Source organism: Eublepharis macularius, chromosome 1, assembly GCF_028583425.1.
Source record: "Eublepharis macularius isolate TG4126 chromosome 1, MPM_Emac_v1.0, whole genome shotgun sequence".
In the NCBI taxonomy this organism is placed as follows: domain Eukaryota; kingdom Metazoa; phylum Chordata; class Lepidosauria; order Squamata; family Eublepharidae; genus Eublepharis; species Eublepharis macularius.
Window position 1 is genome coordinate 179,467,367 of NC_072790.1, and position 25,261 is coordinate 179,492,627.

At 46.7% G+C, this 25,261-nt stretch overlaps 1 protein-coding gene across 6 annotated transcripts in view; it reads left to right on the top strand.

Moving 5' to 3' along the window:
- LCLAT1 (lysocardiolipin acyltransferase 1) overlaps positions 1-25,261 on the top strand; it is a 235,550-nt gene that overhangs the window by 54,799 nt on the left and 155,490 nt on the right. The window lies entirely within an intron of this gene.

Consider the following 25,261-nt stretch of genomic DNA (forward strand, 5'->3'; position numbering starts at 1 on the left):
AAGGTGAGTGTGTGCCTTCTGTTATGCTGTTTTGCTGGGATTCTTTGGTTCTGTTGGACTCTGTTAGTTCTTTTTTGGGAGGCTTTGGGTCAGTGGTCAGTGGTTGCTCTTGTGTGCTTGACTAAGTCTTCTTTGGAGAAATTGTGGGATTCTCCCCCCACTCAGGCTATAGAGGTGACTAGCTGGAGGGACCACTTTCAGGGGCCCATTGAATTGGACCCCTTGACCCAGTCTTCTTGAAACTTGAGGGGGGAAGTCTTTAGAGGACAGGCAGTCTGCACTCTGCTGCAGTTTTGGTGTATTTTGCATGAAAAAACATAAATTGTTGAAGTGTGGGCAGGGAGCAGTAATTTGTTTTATTATATTTAATTTTTATTTTTATTTTCTATATGGAATTGTAATTGCTTGATTTTTGTAACTTATGTTCACTCTAAGGGTTTTTTCTTGGGGGAGGAGAGGAATATGTAAATGTTTTAAGTAAACAAAATAGATAATTCAAACTGGATCAATGAAATATACTTACTAGTAACTTGGAGTTGCTTTCTAATTTTTAACTGCTGAGCTGCTAAATATATGGTAAATTTACTATTGAACCTCAATAGTTTGCATTTTTGTGTTGATATTTACTGTTTTCTCTAAAAGAGTAATTTTAATCAGTTCATACATTTAATAGGAATCCATTGGTATGTAAGGGCACTTGTTTTTAAAGTGCTTCTTCCTGTTGTTTAGGAAAATCAGTGTTACTGCTGGATGTGGCAAAAAAAGTTTACCGTGTCAATTTTGAGAAATTGTGTTCTGTGAAAATATTTGTAAGTGGCAAGCTAGCTCTCTTATCTGCCATGTCAGAATCACTGAAATGCTAATACTGGAGACAGCCGGCATGGTGTAGTGGTTAGAGTATTGGACTAGGACCTAGGAGAACCAGGTTCAAATTCCCACTCTGCTATGGAAGCTCGCTGAATGACCTTGGGGCAGTCACACACTCTCAGCCTGACCTACCTCACAGGGTTGTTGTGGAAATACAATGGAGGGAGAAATTATGTAAGCCACTTTGGGTCCCATTGATGAGAAAGGTGAGGTTTAAATGAAGTAAATAAATTTTTGCTGTATCAGAGTAATTACCAGTTATATTAAAGCTTATTTCAAATACCATATTTACTGTAGAGTTGGGCCCTTCAACAAGTTGATATGATATCTTGAAGCAAGACTGTTTTTATGGAATGTGAACAGTAGATCTCTTCAAATACTCCTTATTTTTTGAAATGTGTTTTTCCTGCCATTTTGTTTTAAGCTTCTTCTATTTATCTATTGGAGTTGTGCCTGGGTCACAAATCCTGAGAGAAACAGGAAGAACCATGTTCACTTTAGTATATAGCTTTAAGAATGTTTCATAAGCTTTGATGCAGAAGAAATGAATGAAATCTGTCCCTTAAGTCCGAGTTGACTTATGGTGACCCCTGGTGGGGTTTTCATGGCAAGAGACTAACAGAGGTGGTTTGCAGAAGATGACAGGTTTATGTCATGTTCTTGCCACTAATCCTGCCTACGTGATCACTTCTGGTCTTTTAGACAAAGACCGACTCGCCTCCTAATTGATCTGTATAGAAACATAGAATATTGAGACAATGCGAGACTCCTGAGCTGCCATTGTCTATCACATGTATGTGTCTATTAGATGTATGATTCTACCTTCCTATGGCAGCTGTAGCAGTGATAGCAACTGGAGCAAGAAATGAGAATAATATTCCGTATTTATATGGAGTATCATCTTAATACAGGGAGGAGTTTTAGGTGGGTAGCCATATTGGTCTCCAGTAGAACAGCAGGATTTGTGTCCAGTGGAACCTTAGAGACCAACAAAATTTTCAGAGTGTAAGCTTTTGAGAGTCAGAGCCTCCTTCTTCAGATACTGGGAGCAGTAACTGAGAGTTTAATTTTCCTAAGGCCATTCTCCCAAGTCCCTGGATGAACTTATAGTTGACAAGTGGCTCTTAGCTTGCAGTTTGTTTATACATAGGCCACACCTATTCATTTACAGTAAATTATTGATAGACTAGCTCTGCATCGGTTCTAGTTTACCTTTTAAGGGAATGTTATATACTTGCAATTCATTTTTCTATTAAAAAATGTTCGGCATTTATGCCTACAACCTATCCATCCTCAGATCTGTGAGTCTGTAGCTATGCATGACTTAAGCATACCTGTCCCTGACTTGTAATGTCGGAGCGATCACAGGATCCAAGAGAATTATGCCCATGAAAACTGAAAGATCATGACAACGACCATAAAAAACAAATGTTGGCACTTCTGTACAGCTGTGGCTAAATTGTGATTAGAGGTCCAGAACAATAAATAAATAACATTTTGAGGGAGAGTTCCAATTAAAACACTTGTACCCCACTTTGGGCTAAAGCTGTGAAGGTGTCTGTGATGATGAGCAACCAAAACAGAGTTGGTAAGTGGTTTTCTTTGCGAGAGCTTGTAAATAGTGAGCAAAGGAGGGTATACACGTGACACAGAATGCACTTGTTTCCTAAGTGCAGCTATCAGACAACTGGAAGGGAAAGAGTTAACAGTTGCCTGGAATGTGAGGCAATTGCTTGAATCACAGGCTGCTCCCTCTTTGATTGCCCAGTAAGAATCAACCTTCAATCTGACAGTTGGTTTCTGACAGGATTTTGTTTTTAGAGAGAGTGTGTGTGAGAGACTGACAAGGAAAGTCAAGACAGGTTCCCCTCTGGATTGAGGAGAAAGGAATCTTTTGCCCTAACTGTAATATCACTGTCCTGAAGAATAATTCTATTTAAGAATTCTGAGTAGACGTGTCAGCAGAAGCTGAAGCCACTTGACACAAACACCATTGAACTGGGAGTGTGTTTTGGCAAAAGTGATTGTGTAGTAGGTTAGACTCCCTTTCACGCCAAAAAGGAGGATTATATCTTCTTAGGAGAAGAAGATTAATTCCTGCCCAGTTTCTAAAGGGGATTTGGCTCTGAGGAGGACCCCAGGTCTGTTATAAAGAGAAAATAGTTTTAAACTAACTCCAGGAGTTGTCCAAGAGAACTCTGTGAAGAAACATTGTTGCTGTAATTAAAGAATTAAGTAAAACACCTATTAATGTTAAGAACCACGAACATAAGAAACTAAGCTTCAAGGAAAATATTTTACCTATTACTCATAGTGTAATCTGTACTATCAAACAAATTCTACCTCAGCACTTTCATTCCCTGTCTATACTTATTCTTTCCCTGCCTGTTCAATAAAGTTGTTATTTCTTTTGAATGTTATATAGACTCCAATGCCAGTTCCAACACAGAGGAAGAGGACTCCTGCTTTTCCCCCATCAAGTTTCTGGGCTGGACTAAAAAGCCAAAATTATAACTGCTCATCAGGGTGGAACAGACTTTCAAACCACAAATAGAGACAAGCTACTTGGGGCTGCTCAGCCAAGGCAAACTTGAATTTTGGCAGGATAATCTGCCTCATAGTGGGGGAGTGAATGGGGGTCTGTCATAACACATCAAAAGTTTAATCAGGAAAACTGTATTATTCTTGAGGTGTTTTGCATAAAACTATAGAAAAAGCTATTTATAGAAAGTAGAATAAACAAAACTACTGCAGCATACAAGCATTTTGTAGCAACCTGCAGTGATCAGTAAGTCAGTAACTCAAGTAAGTTAAGGCACTCTAAAGGTCAGTACTGTATCTTCTAGAAACAAATAATAAGGGATCTAGTGATAAAACACTGTTCTGGGAAGGTCTTGCATGCATTTTATAGTAATATTCACTGTACTGATTGCTGTAACATAAGTTTCTTGTAAATCAGCAGTTTCTCATCGTCTGACTCCTATTATCATATTTACCAGGTTTGACAAGAAAGAAGTATATACCTACCTCAGAGCTTTTTTCCTAAGTTCACTGCTTCTCTTTGGAAGAATTTGCATTCTTCAGGAAAATATGATTGCCAAAAATATTATTAAGATATAGGACTTTTCTAATCCTATAATTACTGTAACTTTGTGCAGTTTAGAGAGCAACTTGCCCAAGGCCAGTCATAGAACTTCATGGTTGAGCAAAGGATCTGAACATAGGCCCTCCATATCAAAATGCATAATTTTATCTCTGCAGAAAGTTCTGGGTCACCCCTCACTGACTTGGCCATCCAGTAGGATTTCTTCAGTTCTGAATTGGCTGCATACAGCTAGTCTCTCTGGATCCATCTAGAACCCGTTTGAAGTAACACGGCACTGGAGGATTTCATTTGTTGTATCCATCTACTTTCTTCCTCCAGTGACCAATATGCATACCTTTTCATTAAAACAAGTTTGTTTCAGAATCTATGCATTAATTTCTAAGGGCAGTCTTCCAACTCTTCTGAAGCAAGGCAGCCTGAGAAACCATCCTTAAGTTAATTTCTTTTTTCAGTCTTTTCAGAGCTAAAAGTCTCTTAATGTCAACAACATGAACCAAAATAACAAAAGGGCAAGGAGATATGTTCAGCAGTTTCTAGGCTTTACCGAGAAGTCCACTTCAGAGATACTTTGAACCCCTCCAGCAGTCCACAAAAACAGACTTGTCTTCAGAATGTGGTGTTAAATGATTGTTTCATATGCTGCCCCCTTAATGAAGGAACAACTATAATCCAGTCCTGTCTGATTATAGTGTTGTCTGAAAGAAAGGTGAAGAGACTTCCTTGACAGCTGATAATGGCATTCGTGCTGGAATGCACTTGCAAGCACTTCCCTGGTGCTCCTGGCAAGGAATATTTCCTAGTCTCTACTTCTGCATACTTGCGCAGTTTTCATATACTGTGGTGCTTTCCTGGAGAAAAGAGGTGAACTGTCCTGCTCTAATGGTTTCTGAGAACATGCTGCACAGAAGGTGCATGGGCAAGTTTTAGACAGGATGTAATATACCTATCTCAGATAAGTGCTACTTCAGACTTACTTCAGAGTACTACTATGGGAAGCTCCTAGGCAAGTGGTCAAGTTGTCATATTTCTCTTAATGGTAGGAAGCTGTTCCCTAAGTCAGTCTCATATGTTAAACTTCTTGACTCATTCCACTGTTGTTTGCCCTCTTTTAAATATCTAAGAAACATTAAAACACCCTGTCAAATTTCCCTCTTATTAGAATGTCATAGTCTTTAAAGTTTAAAAATAAATGTGATGTTTGCAGCTCATCAGTGCACATTCTCTTCCTGCTCTGGTAAAGAGTCAGGATCTATGCGAAATTCTCACCTGCCTGCATTTGACTTGAATGAGTGTGCTTTAAGTGACAAAACAGTAACTACTGAGCGTGTTGGTCCCTAAAGTTCAACCAGATGCATGCTTCTATTGTGTCATGCTTTTTTGTGGCGTTTTTTGGGAGGTCTTTGCATATGGAAATTTTCCAGTAGGCCATGTCAGGGCTTGCCGCCACTGCCGCTAGGCGTGGCACTGGGCGGTCTGCTCCTGACGTCACAGGGGGGCCAGGGATTCTGCAGGACCCTGCTCTGTGGAAGGAGGGGCGGTATACCTCACCCAGACTCCCTCTCAGTCCACTCGCTGGCCTGCTCAACCTGGCCTGCTTACCCTCTGCATCCTCCTTCATCTCCTCCTTCCAGAACTCTCCTCCAAACCTCCACCCTTGCATCTTACTGCTCTCACTCCACATCATCACTCCTCACTCACACCCACCACCACAGGGCTCTTCCCAGCCAGCTTTTATAGGGCTTCCTTCTACTGTCCCACCCCTCTTCCAGCCTGGCCTTGGGCTGCACCAAGCAGTTGCAGCTGGGGTAGCTGATCTGGCCCCACTGACCAGCACCAGCTGTGCCTTGTTCTCTGGCTGCCCAGCCTCCCTGCCTTGGCTGATTGCTGAAGGCATGTCCAGCTGCAGTCCCCTGGCTAGCAGCCCAGCCTCCCTGGCAGAGCTGATGGCTGAAGGTGGGTCCAGCTGCGGCTCCTTGGCTGGTTGCCCAGGGCTTCCTGCAGAGTGCCTCCAATAGCCCCACCTGGAGTGGCTTGGCTTTTGGCAACTCCTGGGCCAGGCTACTATTTTCTAGCTGGGGCATGGCTTTGGGTTGTTGGGGCTGCTGCTGCTTCTCCTCCTCAGGTAAGGTCTTTGGGTGGGTGACTGCTGGGCTCCCAATCCCTCTGCCCTTGCCCCCTTCCGCCTTGCCTAGCCCCCTTTCCCTCCCTAGGGGAGTGGGACTCGCTGGCCTCTCTCTGTCTCCCCCTGCCTCCTGAGGCCCTGGGCTTTTGCTCCTTGCCCCTGGCACCGGCAGGTTCTGGCTCCATTTGCCTGTGGGAGGGGTTGACCTGCTGTCCCCCAGCTGCCCCCTCTGCCTGCCAGTCAGACCGGTTGACCTGCTGTCAGCTGGCTGACCAGTTGACCTGCTGTCTGCTGGCTGCCCCCTCTGTTTGCCCGTCAGCCCGGCTGACCCGCTGTTCCCTCCTACCAAGTCCGGGGGCTGGGACCCAGACCCCGGACACACCCCCCCGCTTAGCTTTGAGTTGTGGGGGTCAGGGTCAGACTCAAACATGCGGGACATGAAGTCCGCATCCACATGCTGCGCCCCCTTGCGGTACTTGATGGTGAACCGGAAGGGGAGGAGGGAGAGGTACCACCGCAGCACACGGGGGTTGTGTGCCTTCATGTGGTGGAGCCACTGCAGGGGCGCATGGTCCGTTAGTAGGACAAAGGGATTATTGGCCAGGTAGTATTGCAGGGCCCCCACTGCCCACTTGACCGCTAGGGCCTCCCGCTCCACTGTTGCATAGCGCCTCTCTGCGGGCTGCAGCTTCCGACTCAGGAAGAGGATGGGGACGTCGGTTCCGTCACGTTCCTGAGTCAGGACTGCCCCAAGGCCGGTGTCAGAAGCGTCTGTGGCCAGCGTAAAGGGTCGGTCAAAGTCCGGGTTCCACAGGGCTGTGGTATTAGAGAGGGCTGGCCGCAGGTCCTTGAAAGCTGCTTCTAGTGCTGGGGTCCACCGGACTTGGTTGGGCAGCCCCTTCTTTAAGCAGTCTGTCAGGGGGGCGGCTCGGGAGGCAAAGTGGGGGATGAACCGCCCGTAATACCCCAGTAGTCCCAGGAAACGTCGGACCTGCTTCTTGGTCCGGGGCTGGGGGGCATCAGCTATTGAGGCCACCTTGTCTGGTGGTGGGCGAACTCGGCCTCCCCCGACCACAAAGCCCAGGTACTGGAGTTCCTGGAACCCCAGGTGGCTCTTCTTTGGGTTAGCCCGTAGTCCGGCTCGCTGGAGGGCCCTCATGACAGCTTCCAAGTGTTGGAGGTGGGTGGGCCAGTCCGGGCTGAAGATGATGATGTCATCTATGTACGCCATTGCATACGCCCGGCACTCTCCCAGCACTTGGTCCACCAGCCGCTGAAACGTGGCAGCTGCCCCGTGTAGACCAAACGGCATCTTCTTGAACTGGAAGAGGCCTTGTGGGGTGGCAAAGGCTGTCTTCTCCCGGTCCGCTGGCCGCACGGGCACTTGCCAGTAGCCCTTCGTCAAGTCTAGGGCCGACAGGTAGCGGGCGGACCCTAGGTGGTCTACCAACACATCTGCTCGGGGCATGGGGTATGCATCGAACTGGGCCACCTTATTCAGTTCGCGATAGTCGATGCAGAATCGGGTGGTCCCATCCGGCTTGGGCACCAAGACTATCGGGCTCCTCCAAGCGCTTCGCGAGGGCTCGATTACCCCAAGCCTGAGCATCTCGTCGGTCTCCTTCTCCACTGCCTCCCACCGCTTCCTGGGGATGGGGCGCCAGGTAGCCCGGGCTGTCTGCCCCGGGTCCGTTGGAATGGCATGTTGGATCAGGCTCGTGCTGCCCGGCCTGCGGGAGAAGACCCCGGGAATCCGAGCCCAGAGGTCTTGTAGCTGGGCCCTCTGAGCTGGGTTGAGCTGAGGGTCCACCTTGGGCTCCTCAAACTCCGGGGCATCAGTGGTCCAAGGCAGCACACTGTCAGGGAGCTCTAGCGGGTCCTCAGCCACGCCGCACTCCTCTTTTGGGCGCTCGTGCCACTGCTTTAGGAGGTTCACATGCAGGGTCTTCCGCCGACGCCGGCCGACCCCACACTGGACTTCGTAGGTGGTGGGGCCCAGCACCCTTCGAATCTGGTAGGGACCCCTCCATGGGTCCCCTTCCTATCTTGGGAACACCGAGTGGTGCACGAGGACCTTCTCTCCGGCCTGGAAAGTCCTCATCCGCGCACCCCGGTCATAGGCGGCCTTTTGCTTTGACTGGGTGCGAGTCAGTCTGCGATTTGCCTCCGCTTGGGACTGTTGCACCCGGTCACGGAGCCGGCTCACGTACTCCTGTATGGGGGGCGCGGGGCTGCTGGCCCGGGGCCCCCAGCGTTCCGTCAGCCGGGAGAGCATCCCCCTTGGCTTGCGCCCATATAGCAGCTCGAATGGGCTGAAGCCAGTGGAGGCCTGCGTGGTCTCCCGGAGGGCGAACATGAGCGGGTCGATGTACAAGTCCCACTGGTGAGGCTTGTCCCGCGTCATCTTCTTCAGAGCCTCCTTGACGGTCTGGTTCAGCCGCTCTGCCAACCCGTCTGTTTGAGGGTGGTACGCCGAGGTGAACACCTGCCGGATCCCCAAATTCCAGCAGAGCTGACGCATGGCTGTGGCACGGAACGGGCCCCCCCGATCCGTCAAAATTTCATCTGGCAGCCCCACCATCGCGAAAAACTTGGACAGGGCCCGTACCATCCCCGGGGTCTGCATGGTCTTCAGCGGGATGACCTCGGGGAACCGCGTGGCATAGTCCACAATCACCAGGGCAAAGCGATGGCCCCGGGGTGTGCGTGGCAGCGGTCCGATGAAGTCCATTGCGATGCGTTGGAAGGGCGTCTCCATGACGGGTAGCGGGGAGAGGGGGGCCTTCGGCGGGCGGCGGGTTGCCACCCGCTGGCAGGTGGGACACGAGCGGCAGTGGGCCTTCACGTCTGCATTCACGGAGGGCCAGAAGAATTGCTCAAGAACCTTCCTCAGGGTCTTGTGGTGCCCGAGGTGCCCGGCCCAAGCATGCTCATGGGCCGTGCGGAGGACTTCCGCCCGATAGGCTGCTGGCACAAGTAGTTGGCGGACCTCCCCCTGGCCATTTGGGGCACGAGCTATGCGAACCCAGACCCCTCCTTGCTTCTCGATGCGAGGGAGCCGTTGGGACCTCCGTTCATCCCGCACTTGCTCCTCCTCACGAGCGGCTGTCTCTCGCAAGTGCTGCAAGGACTCATCTGCCCCTTGGGCATCACGGAATGGGCGGTCTGCAAGGGTTCCAGCTGGGCCTCCAGCCCGTGGTTCTGCCCCTGGCCTGGTGGAGGGACCCTCTCCCGGGTCGTTGGCCTCCTCCACTTGCAGAGCGGTGGCAACTTGTGGGTCTGTCACTTCCCCTGCCGCCTTCAGCCGAGACCCGGCAGTCCCTGGGGTGTCTCTTCCCAATTTCTTCGCTGCCTGCTGGAGGAGCCTGAAGAACCCTGGGGCATCTCTTCCCAGCAGTATTGGTACGGGTAGGTGAGCTAACTGGGCAACTTCCATTTGGTGGCGGACCCCTAGGTACTCTATCGTGATTAGGGCCGTAGGGTACGGCTGGGTGCGGCCCATCACATCCGTCACTGGGATCCAGCGGTACACTGGGGTGGCAGCTGGGAGGAGCTGGGGCCGAATTGCTGAGACTGCACTCCCAGAGTCCAACAGGGCTTGTAGGATCAGCCGGCCTATCTTCACAGTGGCACCTAGACTCTGCACCTGCTTGCCAGGCGGTGGGTTATTTTCCCAAACGAGGGCGCAAACCCTTGGCAAGGCCTCAGTGAGCACGCCGGCTTGCCTCTGCAGCTCCGCTGTCTGTGCTAGTTCTACTGGAGCAGCTGGGTAGGCTGCCTCCAGCTTTCCCCACATCCTATCCTGGCGTTCCTCCAGCCACGGTCCAAGCTCCGCTGGGGCGGCGGCCTTGGGAGGCCGCCCCTTGACTGGTGCCTGCGTTGGAACGTCTCTCCCCGTACGGGCCACCAACTTGTCAGGGCTTGCCGCCACTGCCGCTAGGCGTGGCACTGGGCGGTCTGCTCCTGACGTCACAGGGGGGCCAGGGATTCTGCAGGACCCTGCTCTGTGGAAGGAGGGGCGGTATACCTCACCCAGACTCCCTCTCAGTCCACTCGCTGGCCTGCTCAACCTGGCCTGCTTACCCTCTGCATCCTCCTTCATCTCCTCCTTCCAGAACTCTCCTCCAAACCTCCACCCTTGCATCTTACTGCTCTCACTCCACATCATCACTCCTCACTCACACCCACCACCACAGGGCTCTTCCCAGCCAGCTTTTATAGGGCTTCCTTCTACTGCCCCACCCCTCTTCCAGCCTGGCCTTGGGCTGCACCAAGCAGTTGCAGCTGGGGTAGCTGATCTGGCCCCACTGACCAGCACCAGCTGTGCCTTGTTCTCTGGCTGCCCAGCCTCCCTGCCTTGGCTGATTGCTGAAGGCATGTCCAGCTGCAGTCCCCTGGCTAGCAGCCCAGCCTCCCTGGCAGAGCTGATGGCTGAAGGTGGGTCCAGCTGCGGCTCCTTGGCTGGTTGCCCAGGGCTTCCTGCAGAGTGCCTCCAATAGCCCCACCTGGAGTGGCTTGGCTTTTGGCAACTCCTGGGCCAGGCTACTATTTTCTAGCTGGGGCATGGCTTTGGGTTGTTGGGGCTGCTGCTGCTTCTCCTCCTCAGGTAAGGTCTTTGGGTGGGTGACTGCTGGGCTCCCAATCCCTCTGCCCTTGCCCCCTTCCGCCTTGCCTAGCCCCCTTTCCCTCCCTAGGGGAGTGGGACTCGCTGGCCTCTCTCTGTCTCCCCCTGCCTCCTGAGGCCCTGGGCTTTTGCTCCTTGCCCCTGGCACCGGCAGGTTCTGGCTCCATTTGCCTGTGGGAGGGGTTGACCTGCTGTCCCCCAGGTGCCCCCTCTGCCTGCCAGTCAGACCGGTTGACCTGCTGTCAGCTGGCTGACCAGTTGACCTGCTGTCTGCTGGCTGCCCCCTCTGTTTGCCCGTCAGCCCGGCTGACCCGCTGTTCCCTCCTACCAAGTCTGGGGGCTGGGACCCAGACCCCGGACAGGCCAAACATTTATTTTGGATGGGAAGGGCAGACTGTTTGCAATAATACCCAGTTTCATCTAGACAAGGGGAAGGATCCTTTTGAATATCATTGATTTCCAAAGTGGAGTCTAACATTCCTTCCAGTTGTGCTTGTGTGTGTTTTACTTACCAAGAGTTTGTGGAGAGCATTCAAGAATACTACCATATTGTGTAGGAAAGTAGATGGTTCAGAATCTTACCTCATTCTATATAACTAACTCTCATATAGGCATTAAAGAGCATTAAAATCTCATTTGGGGGAAATAATTTTTTAAAAATACTTTTGTGATCTTCCAGTAAACGCATAAATGAATATAACTATATGATGATGACTTATTTCCATTATGCCAAGTTCATTTAAATGTAAATAGAAGGTAACAGACCTAAAAAGTCCCTGGTTAAATTTGAACTGTGTTTCCCAGATTGGATAACTGCCTTTGAATTGAGGTCATTGCTTTTTCAATGCATTTTACACTCCAAATTCTCAAAATTAAATATGTGCACTTGCTGCTGAATGTGGAACAAGTGATGTCACAAATATGATTTAATGAAATAGAGGATGATGGCAACTTGTTAGATCAACACACATATTAAGGAAAATGGCTAATTAGTAAAAGCAGATTATGCTAAGAATATGGTTAAATGAAGAGCTGAAACTTTTTAACCCCCCCCCCTTTTAACCAACCCCCAGTCCCTTGCCTTGCCTTTGGAGTTCACATTTGTGGCTGGCACTTCAAGCAAGTACAGACTGAGAGGAGCCATATAGCAAAGGGGGGTGGGAATGAGTTTTGGCAGGAAGGAAGATTTAAACAGGAACAAGGGGCAAGCACTTCCCGCTACGATACAATCCAAAACCAGCGGAAGTCAGCAACCAATAAATATCAAAACACGTTTATCTAACCAGTTTTGTAAATCTCATACCATATACAATGTCTTACAAATTTACAGAGTCTATTACATAAATAAATTGATCATAGTACATAAAACATTTGATCATTGTACATAAAGCACTGGGACCAGATATTGTATGGGAAGTTCAAACTGCAATTATAAATGGTTCAGTTCATGGCCAACTTAAAGAGCTCTTGCGTGGGTGGTACTCCCAATATCCTAGGCAAAATAACTCCATTCAAAGAGCCTGCGGGTTCATGCCTGCACCATACACATCCCCGTTTCACAAGCCAAAGCTTCCTCAGGGCAATTATCTGTAAATAAAATACTTCATATCAATACATATGTCTATATATCGAATGCTCAAATATAGAGGAAAGTAATATACTCACTGAACACTACACGCTAGAAATTTCTCATTGAAAAGTCACCGAACCCACACAATATCACAGCCACAATGGGAGCGGTCCGACGGAACAATGCCGTGTCGGTAATTACTTAACAGGGTAATTACTTAACAATTACTTAACAATTATATAAACTGAAATTCTTAAGGGTACCACAGCCAAATCAAACTCCCAATAGAAAATTTCCAGTGGGAAATTCAAAGTAAACAATCTACATCGGTGTTGCAGCAAGGTTTTCAAAAAGCAGGACAAGTCCATATCATTATTTAAACCAGCAGGTGTCATCGTCTGTAACCTATAGATATACTCCATCTCCAATTGTAATAATTTCTGCGTACAATCGACATGGGGTGACAAATCCACTACTCTCAATACAGATACTTTCAAATCCTTCGTCCGGTGGCCTTCATTAACAAAATGGGCTACCATTGGAGCCTCCATAGCCTGTGTTCTAATTCGTAATAGATGCTCCTGTATCCTGACCTTAAGTGATCTAATGGTGCTACCTATGTAGCACAGGTTGCATATACATTCAATGATGTTGACAACATTATGTGTTTTACAGGTGGAAAAATGGGTTTGGACGTTTGACCGCTCCAAACTAGGGTGATGAATATCCCCAATACTGACCATTAGGTCGCAGACATTGTAATCACCACACGGGTGATGCCCCCGTGGTAAAACACACCGGAGCTCATTGCTCCTATACTCCGATCTCACCAATATGTCTCTGATGTTTCTAGACCGGTGGTAGCCTATCGCTGGTGGACCTTCACACCCAGGGATCCCCTCAATTAAATGCCAATGGCGTTTAATTATTCGGTTAATATTCAGTGACATAGGGGAGAAATCTAGCGCCTATTTGATCCTACTGTCCCTATCTCTAATTCTTTTGGACAAAAGATCCCTACGTTGGGCTTCCTGCGATCACCTCTTGGCTGTAGTAATGCATGTTGTGGGATAGCCCCTTAGAGAAAAGGCACGGTCCATCTCTCCACAATTTTGTTGGTAATCCTGTATGATTGTGGAATTACATCATAGCCGCAAGTACTGTCCCTGGGGAATATTCTTCTTCAGATGTCGTGGATGGAATGAATCATAATGCAAGTACGAATATTTATCCGTGGCTTTTCTGAAAGGTCAAACTGCCAGCTTAGTCTCCATACTCTTGTAGACAACCACATCTAAATAATTCACACACTGTGCGTTCCCCTGCCACATAAATTTTATATTGGGATCAATGTGGTTCATCCAATCCAACAACGAGTCCACCCGGCTATCTCTCTCCAATACCATGATGATGTCATCAATGTATCTACGGTAGAATCTAATATCCCGAAAGAAAGGATTAGTGTCAGGATGCAGGATACTGTCACTTTCCAGGCAAGCCATAAATAAGTTCGCGATGCACGGGGCTGCGGCGCAGCCCATAGCCACCTCCTTCACTTGGTAGTAGTAATTGTCATCGAATTTAAAATAGTTTCTTTCCAAAATAATCTCAAAGAGGCTCAGTAGGAACGGTGTGGATGGATACTGAGTGGTGCGGGTGTATAGGGCCCTTTCCGTCACCGATCTAGCTTCCTCATGCGGGATTGAAGTGTACAATGAGCACACATCGGTGGTAACCAGGAAGGCAGTTGCCGGAACTTCCAAAGCTTCAATGAGATTAATTAAAGAGGTAGTATTCTTCAAATATGCTGCTGTTTGTTGGACTAGGGGTTGCAAATGATAGTCCAGGAATAGAGCAAGCGGTTCAAGAACTGAATTGGACCCCGATACTATGGGTCTCCCTGGAGGGGGGAAGCCAGGTTTGTGCACTTTAGGTAGCAGATAAAATACAGGGGTCCGGGGGCTCGTATTAATAAGGGCATCATGTGTTCTCTGATCTATCTCACTGGCCAACAAAGCCTCATCGAGAACAATTGTAATGATATTTTGTATCAACGGCAAAGGATTGTGTAGGATCTTCCTATACTCAGTCTCCACCCGTAATTGCCGTTCCGCCTCCAGTTTGTAATCTGAGGCGTCCAGTACCACTATGCCCCCTCCTTTATCCGCTGGCTTATTAATAATATCACTATCCTGCCGTAATGTATTCAGTGCCACCCACTCCTCCTTACTCAGATTATAACTCCGAAATCTTCTTTTCTGTTTCACCTTTGCAATATCCCTCACAACCACATTGTGAAAGCTTTCTATCATAGGATCAGACACTGATGGGGAAAAACTCGATCTACACCTAAGGCCTCTAGTCTTCGGTGGTTCCACCTGTAAAACACATAATGTTGTCAACATCATTGAATGTATATGCAACCTGTGCTACATAGGTAGCACCATTAGATCACTTAAGGTCAGGATACAGGAGCATCTATCACGAATTAGAACACAGGCTATGGAGGCTCCAATGGTAGCCCATTTTGTTAATGAAGGCCACCGGACGAAGGATTTGAAAGTATCTGTATTGAGAGTAGTGGATTCGTTACCCCATGTCGATTGTACGCAGAAATTATTACAATTGGAGATGGAGTATATCTATAGGTTACAGACGATGACACCTGCTGGTTTAAATAATGATACGGACTTGTCCTGCTTTTTGTAAACCTTGCTGCAACACCGATGTAGATTGTTTACTTTGAATTTCTCAGTGGAAATTTTCTATTGGGAGTTTGATTTGGCTGTGGTACCCTTAAGAATTTCAGTTTATATAATCCTTGTTAAGTAATTACTGACGCGGCATTGTTCCGTCGGACCGCTCTCATTGTGGCTGTGATATTGTGTGGGTTCGGTGACTTTTCAATGAGAAATTTCTAGCGTGTGGTATTCAGTGAGTATATTACTTTCATCTATATTTGAGCATTTGATATATAGACATATGTATTGATATGAAGTATTTTATTTACAGATAATTGCCCTGAGGAAGCTTTGGCTTGTGAAACGGGGATGTGTATGGTGCAGGCATGAACCCGCAGGCTCTTTGAATGGAGTTATTTTGCCTTGGATATTGGGAGTACCACCCACGTACAAGCTCTTTAAGTTGGCCATGAACTGAACCATTTATAATTGCATTTTGAACTTCCCATACAATATCTGGTCCCGGTGCTTTATGTACAATGATCAAATGTTTTATGTACTATGATCAATTTATTTATGTAATAGACTCTGTAAATTTGTAAGACATTGTATATGGTATGAGATTTACAAAACTGGTTAGATAAACGTGTTTTGATATTTATTGGTTGCTGCCTTCCCCCGGTTTTGGATAGGAAGGAAGATTTAGCAAAAGATCCCTGAGCAAGGTCTTTCATTCATAGGGTTGCTATAGCTTGGATGTCACTTGGTGGCACATAACATACACACTCTGAGCAAGTCCTTAGAGCTCAAGTTATTACAGCAGATGTTTCAACCAGGCACTGCCAGCATGGAGCCCAGTAGACGTGTGTGTGTGTGTGTGTGTGTGTGTGTGTGTGTGTGTGTGTGTGATATGTGTGTTTACCTACTTAAGGAAGTAAGCCAAAAACCCCATAAGCTGCAGCAACATGTCAGCTGTCCCTGGAGGAACACTCTAGCATTTGCTTTTTCTATTCCCATTCCCCAATAAGAGACTAGGATAGCACTTTGTATTCAGCCAGTATTTTCACTGAACTCAGGTTTTGTTACATACAAAGTTCCTTCAGGGATTGAGAAGCCTCTTCTATTCCCCTTTCCAATAAAGATCTAGGATGACACTTTGCATTCAGCCCATAGTTTCCTATAACTCAGATTTAATTTTGTACAAGGTTTAAGGTAATGCTGAATGCTTTAAACAGTCTTGAGCCAGTCTGCATATTTGTAGAGTTTTAATTGTAGTATTCCAAATAAGAATAATGCATCTCTTGCTTCCATCAAGGGGCCCAGTAACACCCCCCCCCAATTCCCTTTCTTATTTCTGGGTTGGCAATATGCTTATTAACATTAACATAAATATAGTAGTGGGTTCAGATCCCTGGCCAGCACATTCAGCCTTTCAGATGGAAGAATAACATTTTAGGCTGATGGGGGGAACTGACTCAGTGGTAACGCTGGGTGCTATCCAGGGCATCTCTGGTTGTAAGCTAGCACACTGACATATTTGGCACCTTTCTTGCAAAGTGCATTATACCGCTTTTGTTTGTAACCCAAAATATTACTGTCACAGAAAAATGATGCCATGTAGCCAAGATGGGCTTGTTGGGATATAGCAGGACAGTGGAAGCGAAGGCAAGATATAGTTTTATTGACAAGTTTTGTAAAGTTTTAAAATAAGGACCACACATTTAATAAGCATGGCTAATCAGCCCCTTGCCCCATGCCTTAAATTGACTGCATCTTTAGGAAGCCTCTTCACAATGTGTTATAAGGTGGCTATTGCCACCACAATGCAAATTCCACAGAGATGACCCTAGCCATTCTGCCATTCTTTTCATGACAATCTTCCTCTTACTGTTTTCGGATGGGTTGGTAGGAATAGGGTAAGCCAATGGGATCCATAGTAGGTGAGATAAAAGACCATGTCAGTTGGAGGGGGCACCAGTATGTTGCAGGGTTGTGGCTTAATATATTATAAATAATTGTCCTTGCATGTTTTAAAATTAAGACAGTAATACCTATTTATTGATTGATTGATCATCTTCATTTATATCCTGCCTTTCTCCCCGATGGGGTCCCTGAGGTGGCTTGTATTGTTCTCCTCACTTCCATTTCATCCTCACAATGGCCCTTTGTGGTGGGTTGGGCTAGGTGTGTGTGGCTGGCCCGGGGAAGAATGTGAAGTTAGACCTATGACCTTCCAGATCATAGTCCAATATTCTAGCTCGGTTATGGCTGAGTGGGCGCCACTCTGCAGCCCTCCTGGGCAACCAGAGCGGAGGTTGGCTCAACACCGCAGCTGCAAAGCAGGTGAGTGCCAGGGCCAGCTGAGCAGCAGCTCCTGGCAGATACATGTGGCAGTCATAGAGTACCTGTGAACATTGTTACGCTGGATGTGGGAGCCTGGTATGTCCACTTTGGGCTGGCAGGATCCAACATGGATTTTGCCAGATGTACTTGGCAGGGGCATGGAGTACCTGCAAGTGTGGTCATGCTGTATTGGGAAGCCTGATATAGCTCCCTTGCTGTTTTGCTGGCAGGGGCCAGTATGGATCTTGGCAAATGCACTTGCAGCGGCAGGGGGTACCTGCAAACATTCTCATGCTATATGAGTCATGTGGCAGGGTCCTGCATGGATAGGGGTACAATATTCTCTGGGGGATCTGTAGCATGGCCTCCTAAAAGCCATCAGAGGCAGGTGGGGGTTGATTGGACCACGCAGCAAGTGTAGCAGTTTCTTGAATGGTATGCTGTTCAGGTTAAGTAAGCACCTGGGGCATAATTTGGATGGTGAAGGTTTACCCTCAGACGAGGCCTGGGGCTTTGGTGCCTTCATGGACCTGGGACAGGAAGCCTTTGAGTTGTGTCATTATCCTCAACCCATAGACCCTGGGGCTAGGGAGACAGGAAGCGGCACACTCTATTGAGCATTATAAAGGTTTGGCAGAGAGGAACATGAGCCCGTGGTTCAGAGCCAAGGTGGCCTCACCTGTATATTCAGGGCTGCACAGATAAGAGGAGGCCTGACTCTTCTGCATTCCACCAATGGCCTGCACTGTATCTAGGTTTGGAATGGGGTTGGGCCTGTGGGCACCGCAGATCCCTTTTAACTGATGTAAAATAAATAAAGTTGACCCTTTTTATTACCCACTTGAAGGTGTTGGCTCTCTTATTCCAAGTCTTCATGCAAAGCCTTAGATGGCCTATGCCCAGGGCTCTAAAGGACTACCGCCTCTTGCATATACCTCCCCATATACCTTCTTGTATATATTTATCTGTTGGAGATGGGCCTTTTTTATTGTGGCCCTACTTGTGGAATGCTTTTCCAGGAAGTATGCCTGTCATCTTTGCTAATATATTTAATGTGAGGTTAAAATTATATTGTTCACTAATCTCTGGATGAGTTGTAATTTTGGTTAGTTTAGGATTATAGTAAACTTCTTTTTTTGTCAGTCTTTAATGTTTTCATTGGTAGTGTAAGCGCCATGAACATTTTATTTCAAGTAGAAATAGTAATTATAATAAAAACAACAGTGTACTTATATTCCACCCTTCTAGACAGATTAGTGCCACATTCAGATTAGTGAACAGTCAGTGTTCTTATTATCCGCACAATACAGCTGGGGAGCTGGGGCTGAGGAGTGGCTTACCCAAGGCACCTGCAGTGTTCGTGGCAGTCATGGGAATCAAAGTAGCAGAGTGCTGATTCTCAACCCAGCCACTTAACCACTATGCTACAGATCTTACACCTGCAGAAGGGTGAGGTATATATTTTAATAATCAGTAAAAATTAACTGTAGTGCTCCCAACTCTTTCCTGAATAGGACAGGTGCACTTTTAAAATTCAGTTGAATGAATAAGTGTTACATATAAAATCAAAGTGAGGCTATGTTTGAATAATAGATCCAGAATCAGAAGCCACATTACTATTAAATGAAAACATAAGGTCTGAACTTCAGAGGAACTACACATTTCATGTGACAAATGCATTTGCTTTGTAAACACTAGTATTAGTCTGGAGCTTTCTTGAGTAGGCCTTTCTAATTTGGAAGGTATATATGCATCCTAAGATAGAAAAGGCAAACCCTGTTGCTGATGACTCACTTTTATCCCCACACTGGCACACTCGCAGGGATAAAAAGTGAGACATCGGCAATGGATTTACCTGGCTGTGAGATCCCAGAGATGGAGTCTGCACCCATGGACACAGCCAGGGTGCAGGGGGAAGATGCCTAAGCATGGGCTACCGCTGGAGCAGCCAGCGGAGCCATGCTGGCCCCTCCTGGACTTCAACCACCAGCCTGGGCACAGGGAGGAGACGTGCTGGCACGAGCGGCCACAGGAGCAGCCAGTGGAGACGCACTGGTCCCTCCGGATCTTGAGCTGCTGGCCTACCCAGTGCTAGGGATGGCACAGGCCACCCTGAGGGCAGCAGCCACCAAGAGAACAGCCGGCTGGGCCTCACTGTGCCCTCCGAGCTGCAGACGCTGGCCCCAGGGGCAGCAGTAGCCTTGACGTTGAGGGCTGAGCACCAGGTTTTCTACAACAGGTTTGGTTGCTACTCTAAATAATTGTGTAATGTCCTAATTAGACCAGGATCCCCAGATGATGTGTGTGTCTTCTACACTTCATACATGTTTGTTATGGAAAATGTTGTTGTAACTTATGTCAGGGCTTGCCGCAGCTGCCGCTGGGCGTGGCACTGGGCAGTCTGCCCCTGACATCACAGGGGGGCCAGGGATTCTGCAGGACCCTGCTCTGTGGAAGGAGGGGCGGTATACCTCACCCTGACTCCCTCTCAATCCACTCGCTGACCTGCTCAACCTGGCCTGCTTACCCCCTGCATCTTCCACCATCTCTTCCTCCCAAGACTCTCCTTCAAGCCTCCACTCTCCTTCTTGCCTTTTCCTTGGCTTCTCTCCACTCCAACTCTGCTCCATCACTCCTACTCAAACCCACCACCACAGAGCTCTTTCCAGCCACCCTTTATAGGGTTTCCTTTCTCCACCCCGCCCTCCTTCCAGGCTTGTTCCCTCCCCTGACTGGGCCCAGCTGTGCATTCCTCCAGGTGTTTCCCTCCAACCACTAATCCCTCCTGGGCTCTTTTGCCTTGCTGGCAGGGTGGGGTTGAGTGCGAGCCATCCCCAGCTGAGGGCTCCTTGGCCTTGCTCACGAGGAGCTGCCCCAGCCAGCCTCTGTGCTATTGAGCTTGCCTGGCCTTGCTCATGAGGAGCTGCCCCAGCCAGCCTCTGTGCTATTGGGCTTGCCTGGCCTTGCTCACGAGGAGCTGCCCCAGCCAGCCTCTGAGCTACTGAGCTTGCCTGGCCCTGCTCATGAGGAGCTGCCTTAGCCAGGTTCTGTGCTGCCTGCTCAGCAATGCTGGGCGGGGCTACCCATCTCCTCCCCCAGAATGCCTGTGGCAGCCCCCCCTGGAGAGGCTTGGCTTCTAGCAACTCCTGAGCCAGGCTGCTGTCTTCTAGCCATGGTGTGGCTCTGGGCTGCAGCGGCGGCGTCCTCTCCCTGCCAGGTAAGGGCTCTGCTTGGGCTGCTGCTGCTGGACCCACCTCCCCCCTGCTGTGGCCCTTTCCCTCTGGCCTGCTTAGCCCCCTCTCTTCCCCCTGGAAGGTGGGGCTGGCTGGTCTCTCCTTGCCCCCTCCACCCCTCTGAGGTCCTGGCCTTTTGCCCCCTCCCCCTGGAGTAGGTAGGTTCTGGCCCTGGTTGCCGGCTTGGGGGGTGGAGTTGCCGCCACCCTTTTGTCCCCTGCTGTTCCCTCTTGTCAAGTCTGGGGGCTGGGGCTCAAACCCCGGACAACATACATGGTTGTTGCAGAAATTATAAAGCTAACATGTATAAGTCCTCCGTTAAAAAGCAGCTTTATTAAAAATCAGTGGAAACTGCCTTATTCTTTCCGTAGGTGATATTCTAGCTGAATTGTTCATGACTCTTCCCATCCTACCAGGATTCCAAAATCTAATTTCTTTGTTTTTTTATATTCATTCAATTTTTGCAAAGCAAGGGGTCAGAGTGCTATTAAAATGAGAAGTCAAAAGATTGTAGAAATGTAAAGATTAAAGTGAACACTTTTGTGCCCTGAAAGGTGCGAAACAGGCAGTTGGAATTGTTCTCAGACATTTGTAATGAACTTAAACTGGAGTAGTTTTGATGGGAAAAGGCATCAAGCTGTGGCTGATTTGTTCTTCTTCCCTGGACTGCTCAACTGCAGATGGTATGATGTTAAGTGAATAGGAATACAGCTGAGAATAAAAATTGGACTTTCCATATATCACTCTTCCACGGAGCAGCTGTTGCTCTGACACCTCCTTTCACAGCCCTTCTAAGTATCTTACGTGGTCTTGTCAATATGGCTTTATTCAGCTCATAATTTCAAAGAAATACAATATTCTTTGGGAGTAAAGTCAAAATGTGAAGAGGGAAATGTGAGGAAGTATTGGACTAATTTAGTGTGCTTTTGTGAATAGAGATGGATAAAATAACAGAGATGAGTGGTTTCTTAGCAGAACAAACTAAAATGCATTGAATACTTTATTAATATATAATTGATGTAATGGTAGTGAAACGGAAACATTATTTATTTACTATGTTATTTATAGTCCATCTTTCTCACTGAGACTCAAGGCAGATTACAAATATAAGTTAATACGACACCCATCTCCTCAGTGAAGACTCAAGAGTAGCATATAACATTTCTCCTCTCTTTCATTCTGTCCTCACATTAACGTGGTAAAGTGGGTTAGGCTAAGAGTTTGTTACTGGCCCAAGATCACCAAGCCAGCTTCCATGGTAGAATGGGAATTTGAACCCAGGTCTCCCAGATTCTAGTCCATGACTCTAACCACTGCTGATGTTGGTATGGTATCAAAAGCTTGAATCATTGGAGGGCGTGGGGGAACCATGAATCAGTATGGTATGACACTGTACTGATCAGATTTTTTATAAACTACTTTCTGAACGAGATGTTGCCAATCATTATATTATTTGACTAGCTGTTCAGTCATTTAGTGTGGAGTTGCATGATGCTTTGGCAGTTGGTTGTTATCACTTTCTAGTGCCACAGACAGTGTCTGCACTGAAATCATTTTCATTTTTTTGTTCATCGATTTGAATAGTTAGTGTATTGCCAGAGTGCAAAAAAGCTTTGTCTATTTTGACTGATAGTTCTTGAGAGAGAATGTCACACAAGGGAAGCACAAATCTCCCTGGCTCTCTCAAACTCAGCCCCAGTTAACTGTGCAAGCAGACTCTTGTTGGCCTAGCACACTATGCTTGACCAGCAGCTTTGGTGCTTGTTCTTCTGTCACATTGATTTTTTTATGCAAAATGTCTTTTTTCTGAAGTATGTTTGCAGTGTAAAAGCTAACAAACACAGTGAAATAAACTGTCCTGGGCTATACTTCATGATATGTAAGAAATAGTAACCTAAATTGATAGATATGGACAAAGAAGTGTGGGAGGGCAACATAAAATAGTGACAAAAGTTAAGAAAAGTCAAGAGATAGCAGTAACTTCATCAAAATTCTGTGCAGAGCACAAATGAATACAAGGACCAATGACCTACTCCCAAATAGCAGTAACTGATGATGGCTTTTAGGTTTTTTCCAGCAACTGTTGCCCTTGGTACCTGAGACAGAATGGAGAGCAAATGTTCTAAGAATATCAGAGATTCTGCAGGATAGTAACTGCAGTATGAGTACAGGGAGTTTACTACACTGACAACAGAATGTAAAGTAAATTTACTGGCATGGGGGAGGGAGAAAAAGAAACCAAATCTAAAATTGTAATAACCCTTATCACTAGTATATATTTTGCTCCAAATACACTGAAGTACAATACATGATACGTCTTAGGTCCCTCCGTTTTTTTGCACAATAACTTGACTAACAATATGTAGCATGTAATTTTCATAATTGTTAGTACTCATTTACTTGTTAAGTTTATGTACTGAAACAGATCAAGTTGTCTGAGAGTTCCAGTGCAGCTGCCTTAATTTTAGACCAGTATTGTTCACTACTGTCAACTTCATGGCTAAACAAAAACCCAGAACGATGAAAAACATTAACATTCTTAGGGGCATGAGAAGGGGATGGTTCCACGACTAACAGTGAAATCCTAAACAGAATTACTCCAGTCTAAGCCCATTGACTTCAGTGGGTTTAAACTGGAGTAATTCTTCTTAGGACTTCACTGTAAGCCTGAAGAAGCTTATCTAGTAATAATGAACTGTTATTACAACCAGAATGTTGTAGCGTTTGCTTTTTGAGACATTTTTGGAAAATTAGTTTTAGTTCTCTCAAACATGGTATGAGGGAATGTAGGAAAAATCTGCATCTGCTTTGGTTGATTGGATCCAAGTCCATGTAGATAATTGCCAGTGCACTGTCTGAAGGCAGATTCATGTTCTACTGCATCATGAGTAGACATGGGCACGAACAGAAAAAAAACCCCAAACATGGTGTTCATTGTTCGTTGCCATCCACGAACAACGAACAACAATGAACATGACCTGTTTACGAACATGTTCATTGTTTGTTGTTTGTGGGGGCCAGCAGGCTCTCCTCCAGGCATCAAGATCCGTACCACACCACTCCAAGAAACCCTACTTGAACAGGCAGCAGGAAATGTACCAATAATAAGTAATAGCTTGGCCCCAGAGCCTGGCAGCAGCCCTGGAATCTGAAGGGGTAGATCCCTTCCGCACCACTCCCAGATACCTTACCTGAGCAGGCAGCAGGAAAGGTACCAGTAATAAATAATAGCTTGGCCCAGAGCCTGGCAGCCCTGGAACTTAAAGAGGTAGATCTCTATCCCACCAAACACAAAGAAAATTCAAGCTCCAATGCACTCTCCCTGTCTCTCTCTCAAAATGCCAACAACTGTCTCTCCCTCGCCACTGTCTGCAAAACCAGAGCTGGGAGCCCTCCCCCCCCTGTTCTTTGCTTCCTTGTAACACATTTGGAGCCCCACACTTAAAAGGAAGACTGGCCTATCAAGCTAAATTGGGCTTAGATTGAGATATCCAGGGCAACAGCAGGAGTTCAGACACAGTTCAGGCAGTCCCTGCCTCCGGTTGCCGAGGGAATTGATTGCAGGTGCCAGACTGTCTGACTTGACGAACAGCAACAGCAACAGATGAGGCTTGCAATGACCACCTGTTCGTTTAGAATGGGGCCTCATGAACAGCTTGTTCGTGAACAGTTGATTGGGCTGTCCGTGGCTTTTTTTTTGTTTGTATTGCTGTTCGTGCCCATCTCTAATCATGAGTATTTGCTGTCTTTATTCTATAAAATATGAAATGAAGAATCTTGTTTCTGAACAGGCATGGTTGCAGTGTGGACACCCATTGAGAGAGCCCCTATTGATTATCGATCCATTATTGATCCCCAATGTGTGTCAACTGTGTGTTCACAAATGTGCCTCTGCTTGACACTGTATGATATTAACTGCTGCCAAATTATTCTTAGGACAGATTTATACCCTGCCAATTGTCTAAGATGTTTTGAGGGGACTTCCATTTGTTGTTGAGATATAGAAATTAGACGGGATCCTTTTTGCTCATGGGGTAGGAAAGTGCCATGATATTAAAGAACTTTGGAGCCAAATCCATAACGAACCTTGTGATATACTGAGGGGCCAATTTAGGTTTGAGACTCCCATTATATTTGTTAGGATGCAGCACAGAAGGATGCTGTAAGTACAGTGGTACCTTTTACTACAACAAATTGTAGTGGCCAGAATATTTCTAGTCCAATATTGCAAATAACATTCTCTGCAAAAAACAGAAACTTGGCAATACAAGATGTGGCACATTAAGTTCATGAACAATATTTCTGTGATAAAGCAGAAAGCCTAAAAAGTACAGATATTCAGATCCTTTTTGCACAGAGATAGTTACCATTTACTACAAAATTTCTTGTGGAAACTATTTTTTTTCTTTTTAGAGTACACATGTAGGTTTGCAAAATTTGAATGTAATTTCTGAGTTGACGATAAAATCATCAACTCAGATGATGTATAGAAATTTTATGCTATTGTGACAATATTGAATATTAATATTTTTCAGTAAAATGACTGATTTACACTTTATGCTACAAAAGTATTTGCCAGGTAAAAATATACTATTTAAAAGAAGAAGCATAGAAAGCAGGCCACCTACAGGTTAGCAAGATGGTCTGTGGGATATTATTCTACAATGAAAGTGAAATGCGTCATTTTGTCTGTTCTGTTTTCCAGTTTTCTTTTT